This window comes from Lolium perenne, chromosome 7 (assembly GCF_019359855.2).
Source record: "Lolium perenne isolate Kyuss_39 chromosome 7, Kyuss_2.0, whole genome shotgun sequence".
In the NCBI taxonomy this organism is placed as follows: domain Eukaryota; kingdom Viridiplantae; phylum Streptophyta; class Magnoliopsida; order Poales; family Poaceae; genus Lolium; species Lolium perenne.
The window spans coordinates 6,963,220-6,973,157 of NC_067250.2; the positions used below are offsets into that span (position 1 = coordinate 6,963,220).

Here is a 9,938-nt window from a genome sequence, read left to right on the forward strand (position 1 = left end):
CGAGTGGCATGATCTTAGATTTAAGCTCTATAATTATTGCTTAGATTGTATCTACAAGTTGTATGCACATGTCACTGTCCGGAACCAAATGCCCCGAAGTGGAGAAATCGGGACAACCGGAGGGGATGGCGGTGATGTGAGGATAACATGTTTTCACGGATTGTTAATGCGTTGCTCAGGTACTCTATTAAAAGGAGTACCTTAATATCCGATAGATTCCCTTGAGGCACATTTGCCATTTGGTAGGACAAAAGATGTTGTGCAAGTTTCTCATTGCGAGCACGTACGACTATATATGGAAAACATGCCTACATGATTAATGAATTGATGTTCTTTCTTAATGCTTTATCAATCCTATCAATTGCCCAACTGTAATTTGTTCACCCAACACTTGTCACTTGTTATTGGAGAGTTACCACTAGTGTAGATCGCTGGGAACCCCGGTCCATATCTCTCATCATCATATACTCGTTCTACATGTCATTAGAAGTAGTATCAACTATCTTCTGGTGCCATTACCTCTGTGTTACTATTACTGCTGCTGTGTTACTGTTACTATTGCTCTCATATTACTGCTACTTTCACATCACCCCTGTTACTAGTGCTTTTCCAGGTGCAGCTGAATTGACAACTCAGTTGTTAAGGTTTATAAGTATTTTTTACCTCCCCTTGTGTCGAATCAATAAATTTGGGTTTTAATTCCCTCGAAGACTGCTGCGATCCCCTATACTTGTGGGTCATCACCCACCTTCGCTGGCCCCGCACGTCAGCCACTGCGGCTGGAATGTCTTTCGGTTCGCATTGGCGTCAGCCGGTGGAGGTCTCCACCCGCAGGGGTACTTTCGGTATTTCAGTGCCTGCCGTATAAAACCGGGATCGACGAAGCGAAACCCTAGCCGCCTTTGCCAAATCGCTGCGTGCATCCTCCTCTGCTCGTCCCCGCACGTCTCTCCCCCAATCCCTCACCTCGCAGCATCTCCACCCCTCTGCCTCCACCGCGGTCCTCTCTGGAACAGCCGGCACGGGCGGCGGGCGGCGTGGCCGACCTCCGGCAGGGGCTGCCGGCGCGGGCAAGGGGCGGCGCGGCCGGTCGGGCGACCTCCACAGGGGCCAGTGCGGCAGGGCGGCGCGGGCGACCTTCGCCAGGGGCCAGGCGAAAGAGCCCCGGCAGGGCGTCGCGAGGACCTCCATTACCCCGGCGAGGAAGCTGCGGTCGTGGAGGAGCGTCCCAATCCCTTCGTCCAACCTTCTTCAACCTCCTCTCTCAAGGATACCGGCTAGAAGCACAACACCATGCCCGTCCCGTCCTCTTCTTCGTTGGTTGGAAACCTACAGGTTCCTCGTTGGAGACCTACAGGTTTCTCCTCCTCCTTCTCTCCTCTCTCTCTCTCTCATCTGCAATATCCATGAATTTATTCCCGTCAGTTCTAGATCCATTTTATTGAAGCAAGGCATGAACTGCCCTGGTATGGATGCATCCAGATCTGAAGAAGCACCTCGTTTTTTCTTGTGTTTTGTTCATGTAAACTGTAAAGGAACACTTCTTGGTGTTGATTGTTTGGATTTTTCATTGTAAAGGAAATAAGTAAAGGTATTCGTATTTGGAATCAGAAGCAAATTTTTTCTCCATTATTTTTGTACTTAGCCTGAATTAATCTACAGAAGGAGCCTGTGTAGGTGGACTGACCACCCCTTATTTTAAAATATTACTCCTGATATTGTTTCCATAGATTTATATACTAAAGAAGCAAAGCTGGTATATTTCTATTTCATGCCCGATGTAATTTTTAACCATTCATGTATGTCATTCATGTATGTCATGACAAGTTCTTTTATCTACAAATTCATGGATTTATTGCCAAATCACTTCTCTTTACCTTTTGTACTCACTTCATGTTGCTTTTAGATCGAAAGTTGCAATGTAAATGTGTTGGCGTGTTGAAATCACTCAACTATCTGCTGTAGGCAAAGATATATTTTTTTTCATTCATTTCTTACTTTAAAGCATGCCATTAAATTGCCATTTGCTTCACATGGTTGAGTGGGTCACGGATTTATACAGCTACCTAGCATACAATAATACTGTGAGCCAGTTGAAGAAATAGTTTTGTACCATTTTAGTTCTAATTTGTTACTGTTTTTGATCCACGTACTTACTACCTCTATTTTGTGTTTGTATTTTGTCTCACAGGTTATCAGAACTAACTATTGCAATTATTAAGCCACTCTCATGTGAGCTATTTTTACTTATAATCTGATTTCTCTATTAGATTATTGCTCTCAGCTGACTAATACTGGGTGATACTCCAAACTTATATTTCTCAATGTTACCTGAAGCAGGTAATGACGCAGTTCTTCTTATGGTGGCTAGGAGATGGCTCAAGGGAACAAGATCGATGCCGTCGTCCTCAGCGCGGTGGAGCGTGGTGCCCCCGTTGTCCTCGTCCCTCCATGAGCAGCCCCAAGGATCTTCTCTCTTTTGTCATCTCTCTTTCTTTCCCTCTATTAATCCCCACAATCCTAAAAATTATCTTAGCAGAATATATTTTATCTATGCTCAGAAGGTATTTGACATAATTCATGCATGGGAAGATTAATCTGTTCCATATCTTTCTCCACTGATTACTCAACAATTTCGTTCTTCCCTGAATAATTAGCCTCTGCTATGCCTGTTTGTACCTACGTATGGAGCGTATCAGCTGTTTTCTTGGTTTATATAGTTTATGTTTGGCCAATTTAATTGTGTTTCATCTATTACTTAATGTTTGCATAAATCATTACGATTTCAGGTTCGATTTAATGGCCGTTTTTCCATGGGAGTAAATGGGTAAATCAAGCCCGGGTCGCACGGCAAGCAGATTCCTTTACGGAGGTAATCTACTAGGGCCTCTGTTCCCAGTTTTAAAGTTGAAGTATTGCAGCCATCTGCATCGTAAAACAATATTTTACTTGAGAATTTGTAGGTCTGCAAAGTCAAATCAAATGTAGCCATGGCCATGCTGTCAGATTGTAGAATTTTATTTGAGAATTTGTGCTATCTATTTTGGCCCTGTAGTGTTAGCTGTTCATCATCTATACAGAAAACGAGCAAATTATGTTACCCCATTTACAGTTACAGGGAATTTAATTTTTATTTGTTACTGTATTTTTTTGCATGTATTCTATGCATTTGTTGAAGGATACGTCGTGTACGTTTGTGGATTTTCTCAACTATTTTCTCTTCTTCTCATATTTTGCTTCCCACGAAATAACAATGTCTTCTTATCAATATGGTTGTTACAGATTGGTTTTTATTGTGTTGGGATGATAGCCTGTTTGACTTCCTCTCGCGAATGTATTCTTTCAATCTAACTGAACATTGGAGATGTGTCCACTGAGAGTGGAGCACACACCAAGATGTATTTATTTTCAACGTTTGAGTTCCAAAGTTGGACATACTTTCAAGGACAGCTAATTCTCTAATCCTGCTTTGCTTGTCTGCCTATTGAACAAATTATAGTTATAGACCAGTTCTACGAATCCATTTTTTTATCTTGGGAATGCCCACTTTTCTGTACAGGTCATGGTTTGATAGATGAAATTGTGTTGTTGCAATACCCACTTTTCTGTACAGGTCGTGGTTCATTATGTAGGTGGTTTCATGTTCTCTTTTCAGGCTTGCGTAGTTACTGACTTTTTTTTTGCGAGTGACGTAGTTACTGACTTGATCCGATGTTTTCTCCATTCCATGTTATCTACGCGTGCTATTAACTTATTCTTTTTTGGGCAACCATGTTATGCCTGTATTCACAGACCTAACAGAGGTTTATTGTCCTTTGGCTTCTTGTACTGCATTATTTTCTTGTGGTTGGCACATTTTCCATCAATTATTCATGCCTGGATAATGATAGAACTTAATTTATTATGCTTTTGTCTACTTAGATTAGGTGGACCAATATTTTTTCAATTCCATGGCACCAGTTTCATGGAGGATTTCAAGGAGAAGGTAAGAGTCAAGAGAGAGAAGAAATAATTTTGGTGTAACAAAATATGCGCAAAAGAAATATCAATGCTTTATGTTTCAAGGTTGTTTTGGTTTAAGCACAAGCTAACGGATTTGCTACTTGCAAGGTTGTTTGTTATTTTACTCTTGGACAATGCAAGCCGGTTAGGTGATAGTTATCACTGACTCATGACTTTACAATCAGCCGTAATGTTTTAAATTTGTGTTTTCTAAATAGAAAGATATATTAAGAAAATTTATCTATATCATCTGGTTGCTTCATTTTTGGGCTTCTGAATTGGCAATACTTGCCTCAGCTTATAATCCAGTAGCACTAATTTTTTTGAATCCTTTGACCCGGTATATTGTTTCTACTTAACTAGGATGTTCCCAGAGCTCTTCGTAGTTTTGTAGAAATATAAGCATGCTTTTCCAAAGCTTCAGTTGCAAAAAAAGGCTGCGGAAATCTCCAAGAATCAAACATATGACCAACATAAAACTCATGATTGCGAGGTGGTTTGTTAGTGGCAGTGATCATGACAGTTCTCCGGTGTGACTCATCTGTCAGAAAAATTTGGGCAACAAAGTAGTGTCTCTCAAGCAAGCATGATATAGAATATATGTTGGTAATATCTCTCTGCCCTTTAGCATTGTATCTTAATGCTTCCAATGTCATGTGCCTGTCCTTCCGATGTTATTTTAGACCAACATGGTATTTTTGTCATGTTTCTATCTGTACGAATTGAGCAAATTTCATGAGTATTTGTAGCTATATATGTAGCTGATCGTTTTCCCATTCTCCGGTCAGTGGAGTTGTTCCTGGGAAAACTCTCAGTCTGTGTTTCTCATCAGTTTAGAGTGGCATAGGCTGGACTTTCATTTCGGTGAAGTCTATTTCAGGTGAATCTATGCATTATGTCATATGAGATTGGTTTTCAGCCTATCTGACTATACAATACTTGCAGTCACATTAGATGTTTTTTTCAGCTTATCTGAATGTGCAACACTTCGCATTCTTATGTTGGCCCCCATGTCTTTCCTTGCAGGGGAGTATGCAGACTGGTGTGGTGAGGAGCCCCGGTTACAGAGCATCAGCAATGAGGCCACAAAGTTCTATACATAATTAAAATACTGATGATAGGATACACTACCTACTCCTGTAGTCTTACTGGTTGAGTGGTTCTACTACGTTCATTAAATAACTAGCTCATTCTTCAGTTATGCTAAATGCAAATACATAGTTCTTTTGGAGTTGATGAAGGGACTTTATGGATCTGATCAATTCCTGTAGTTAGAGGGCATGATGTATATTCTCTAACATTTTGACCAACATCATAGCTTTCATTCCTTTTCTTGCTTCATTCTGTCTTCTGGTGTGTCCCAACTTTAAAGACATGTTCATTCATCTTCCATTTAGAGTTGTTCCTTTTTCAGCTTCTAATCAATGCACATAAATACTACTTTGTTTCGTTTTTGTGCTACAACCGAATTAATGGTTGATTTCACTGTTTATACTTCTGGTCATTTCCATATATATAAATGTCGCTGACCTAGGTATAAGCATCAAGTGTTACAGCATGGTTGACCTCTGTATTTGTTTTCTTTGAAGTGTCACACATCTCATTGCTTGTATTATCATGTAAGAAAGTGAGATGTATTCACAGTTAAATTTGAGCACTATTTACCCTCAGTACAGAACTATATTATTTCTTACAAGTGTTGATCTGATTTTGTTCTTGGTTGTGTGCCATATGATTCTATATTTTTTTGTCCAGGTGTTGGTTGAATTATTCAAATTTACTATGCAGCTTCTGGAGTTTGCCACTCTAATCTCCTTGTCGTGAAAGGTGAACTCCCTTTCTTGAGCCCTTGTGTTGTTGGCCATGAGATCACCGGAGAGGTCGTTGACCATGGCTTGGCTTTATTGACGTGTGACCATTTTTATGCCCCTTCTTTGTTGTCACATCTCACATGTGCTTACAACCAAGCTGATGGGAGATAAGTGGACAACAAGAGGGTGCTTGTTGATGTAGAGCGAGGTAGAACTGTTCCAAATTGGCATCTTAGGATATCGGTTGGTGGTCTTGGATCAATTAGGATTGGTGGTGAAGATGCTGCCCGGAAGCATTCTTCTAGGTACATTAAACAATGAACTGAACTTTTGCAAGATGTACTGACATCAAGCCCAGTGGTCAAAGTCTGACAAATTAAGTGCTGCGCTAGGCAATTTTGGTGCGCTAGCTATCATGTTATATGCATGAATTATGCCTAATCATATGTAGGCCAAGATATAGCGGAGGTGTCAGAAAGTTCAGGTGAGTTCCAAATACTCCATAACCTCTGATTTCCTAGCTATTGGTGCATTATTCATGATTATTTTAAGAAAGAACACCTCCCTTAAATTAAATGGTAAGAAAGGCCACAGGACTACGATGTAATTAAGTAACAAAACTGAAATCTGCTACCTGATGTTCTGCTTGGGTATAGGATTCAGTTTGTAATTGCGGAAACCTTCCAAGTTGACACTTATGAGTTGTGGTCTGCAGACTTTCTGCTTAATGTATCTTCACCATAATATCTGTACAATAAGCATGCTACATTTTATATTAACTTCGTGACCAATGCTGCCAATCTTGACCGACCATTCTTATACTTGATGATGTGCTTAGCTTAGCTAATTAGATACTTATCAGATATTATTTCAAGAATGACTATGAAACTTTTAGCAGATACTTCTATTTTTTATTACGGCTATAGTATATGTCTAAGAGATAAGTGGTGCGGGAAGTCGCTGTTGCAGTATATAGAAAAAAGTGATCTTCCTTTACTTCATGATCAGGTATTCTTTCCCATGGATAATAAATAACATCAAAACCATGATATTTGAGTATTATTGCTTCCAAGTGATCACTAATTTTGAGAACTGATTATTTTGTGTGCCTCTTTTTTCGGTACGAACCAGTACTCACTTGCTATTGGTTTTGTGTACCACCCTTTCCTTGGTGTTATGCGTATCCTCATTATAGAGGTATTCAGAGTCCTGATACTATTATATGTCAATGTTGCAATTATATCATCACGGTTACATATATATCAAATAGTACTAACTGTTTTAAACTGAAGCACGGCTCACAAAGCTTACTTTAACACTTACTTTTTTCGGTGGCTCAAAGTAGATCCACTGCCATGAAACCTTCAGGCTACTTAGGTTCCGAGTAGTTTTGTTGTAGTGCGAAGTCTTCAATGTGACATCTGAACTAACAAGACATGTACTGTACGTGTACCTGTAGCTCCAGGTTACCAATTCACATTATTTCTGAACTTTGTAGTTTGGAACAGCAAAGTAATACTTCACTTTGAACAGTATAACATGTATGAATGGGTTAGCCACATGAGTTAACTAGCAGGTTATTTCTTTACAAACAGTGGCATTTAGCTGAACTCATAGATTAACTCAGGTTTTGTTATCCAATTTAATTTTAGAAGCTAATGCAAAACCTGAAACCCAAGTTGACCAAATATTCTATTGAACCCTGTGAAATAAAATATGTTATCGAACTAAAGTAAGATTTGAGTGAGCATCCGTAGCTACAGCTGACTTGGAACTAAATCAGAATGATGCATAAAAATGATTTACTTTCTCAGACTACAAACAAGAAAGCACAAATGTTATTTATGTACCAGGCAAGGTTGATACCTTTCACCCTTAGCTAATATGATCTTCCGTCCTTTTTTACTAGGTTTAAGCCATGGCATTCTCTCTGTCATATACATCATTCTATTGGAGAAGTCCCAGTCTACTTCCTTCGAGCAAGCAGTGTATAGGTTGTTGACATTAGTTCGTAGTAAGACATGTTGTATTAATGAAGACTAGGACAATGCCCGCGCGTTGCTGCTGAATAGAAAAATATATTGACTTCAACATACAAAACAAAAATTGCTCTCCAGGAAGAAGCTACAGGTTTACTTTATTTAATAAGCAAATCCTGCGCGTTGCAAAGGGAGAATTTTTTCAGTTTTCAAAAACATATGCAGTATTACACCAAGATTTTTTTTCATAATATATTACACCAAGAGTTGAATAGATGTGAATGTCAAAGGAATAGTTACAAATGTAAGAACAACACAATCGGACTATAAGAAATTGCATGAAGTAAAGTGCATTTGAATTATGGTTGTTGAATGCTGATAGCAAAATTTTGCTCACGACCACCAAGCACCATAGGTGAATCTTTTTTAGATTTTCTACTTTAGTTTCTCGGCAGAAAAATATTGTTTATTGCTCTTGTGCTTTTGAATATTTGGACGCAAAACAAAGAATATACTTTCTTTGTACATCTTATTAATTAAAAATAGACCCATTCATCATTGACAGTAAGGCCGTAGGCTGCTCGCTCCTCTTGAGTTGCCTGCGTGAACTGCACCATGGACGACTGCTCATTTGACAACCATCAGACAAATATATACTTGTGCAACCTAAGCACCAAACGAAATGTTGCCATCCTGCTGATGTGAAGCTTTTGTGCTACTTCTTCGACAAGTACTTGGCTACCATGATCGACAAGTAAAATGTGATCCGATGAATAAGTGGTTATGGCATAGCTATTGCAAGATAAAGTAAACCGTAAGCCCATTGGAAGTATCAGCTTGCAAGATTCAGAGTTCATCTTATCTAACACGACCAAACGCCCAAAAGCTTTCTGGCCAAATCAGATCAGAAGTAGACACTGGTATTTTTGCTTCGGTCCACGATCTCCACATAGATGTACGGAACTCGCAGCCACACAACAGGGGCACCATCCAGTCGCTGCAAGTTCAGTACTGAGCTGATTAGATCTTGTAGAGGAGCTGGAATAAATCCAAACAGGAGGGGAATGTTGACCGGACTGGGCCGCCTCATCATCTACACCAGACTCGGGCGGGGGCAGGAGAGCCCTAGGCTGTCCCGCGGCGAGACATTGACATTGGGGATGTGCTGGTCTTGGAGAAATAGGGCGGGAGCGAAGGAGTTCGACGCCTCCGTGCTGGTGCTTCCCCAGCCGGATCTGAAGATTCGGATCGAGGGATACTTTAGTACGGATAACCCACCCAAACAAATGTGCGAAACAACGGGATGCAGATTTGCTCGGAGCGGCCATTACTCGCCTGTGACCGGAGGCTGCGTGAGGGAAGCTGGCCGGAGCGGGGGGCAGTTTGTCGACCGTGGAGGTACCAAGCGGAGCCAGGGAATCGGGCCGCCGCGTGGGGAGTGACCATGGCTACGATGCAGGGGAACACAGCGGCGGTGGTACACCGGGATATAGAGGATTTGCTTTTCCGTCTAGCGCACTCGAAGCAGAGCTCGGGGGACGCCATGGTTCTGCGGAGGGTCGCGGTGAGGACCGCCACTGCGGAAACCTCTGCGGCTAAGAGCGGGTTTGGCGGAGGGACAGAGAAACGAAGAAAAAGGAAAAAAACGAAATAAACCGTTCACTTGGCGGTGGCAGGCTGTGTAATATAGATCAACTTAAAGGGTAATAAAAGACGGACGAACAAGAAACCTTATTTTCTTTATTATTAGGTATCTTACCTATTAAATTGCAATCGGTGGTGGTCGTGCGTGAAAGAACTTGGTACGTCAAAAAAACCATACGGCACGTCCTAATCGATGGTCCTATACCTGAAGAAAAACCGAATTGATCAGGTGTCAAACAGTCCATGGGCTTCCGTCCTCCGTTTTTACGTAAAAAACCGGCTAAACCAGATTTAATCAGCCGTCCAGCTACATATTACAGCTTTGCCACCGCGAAGTGAACATACCGGTTCGATCTCCCCCTATTCTTCTCTCCCCAGACGAGCCGCTTGAGAATAGAAGAACGGGAGGACGACGCCGACGCCCGACGGGAAAGAATTGGGGATGGAGCCCGACCGAGGATTCGATTCCAGCTGAGAATTCGATTCCGCCATTAATTTTAAG

The 9,938-nt window shown here is 41.1% G+C and overlaps 1 long non-coding RNA gene across 2 annotated transcripts; it reads left to right on the forward strand.

Annotated features, from left to right (window-relative positions):
* The first annotated feature begins 921 nt into the window (after window positions 1-921).
* LOC127311581 (uncharacterized) lies at window positions 922-6,834 on the forward strand. 2 transcript variants are annotated; one of them, XR_007857760.2, is made up of 6 exons: window positions 923-1,357; window positions 2,192-2,232; window positions 2,341-4,882; window positions 5,029-5,829; window positions 5,971-6,118; window positions 6,206-6,834. It is a non-coding gene; the product is annotated as an uncharacterized lncRNA (long non-coding RNA). The 2 variants fall into 2 exon arrangements; XR_007857759.2 differs by having other exon boundaries at window positions 922-1,357; window positions 5,971-6,834.
* The last annotated feature ends 3,104 nt before the right edge of the window (window positions 6,835-9,938 follow it).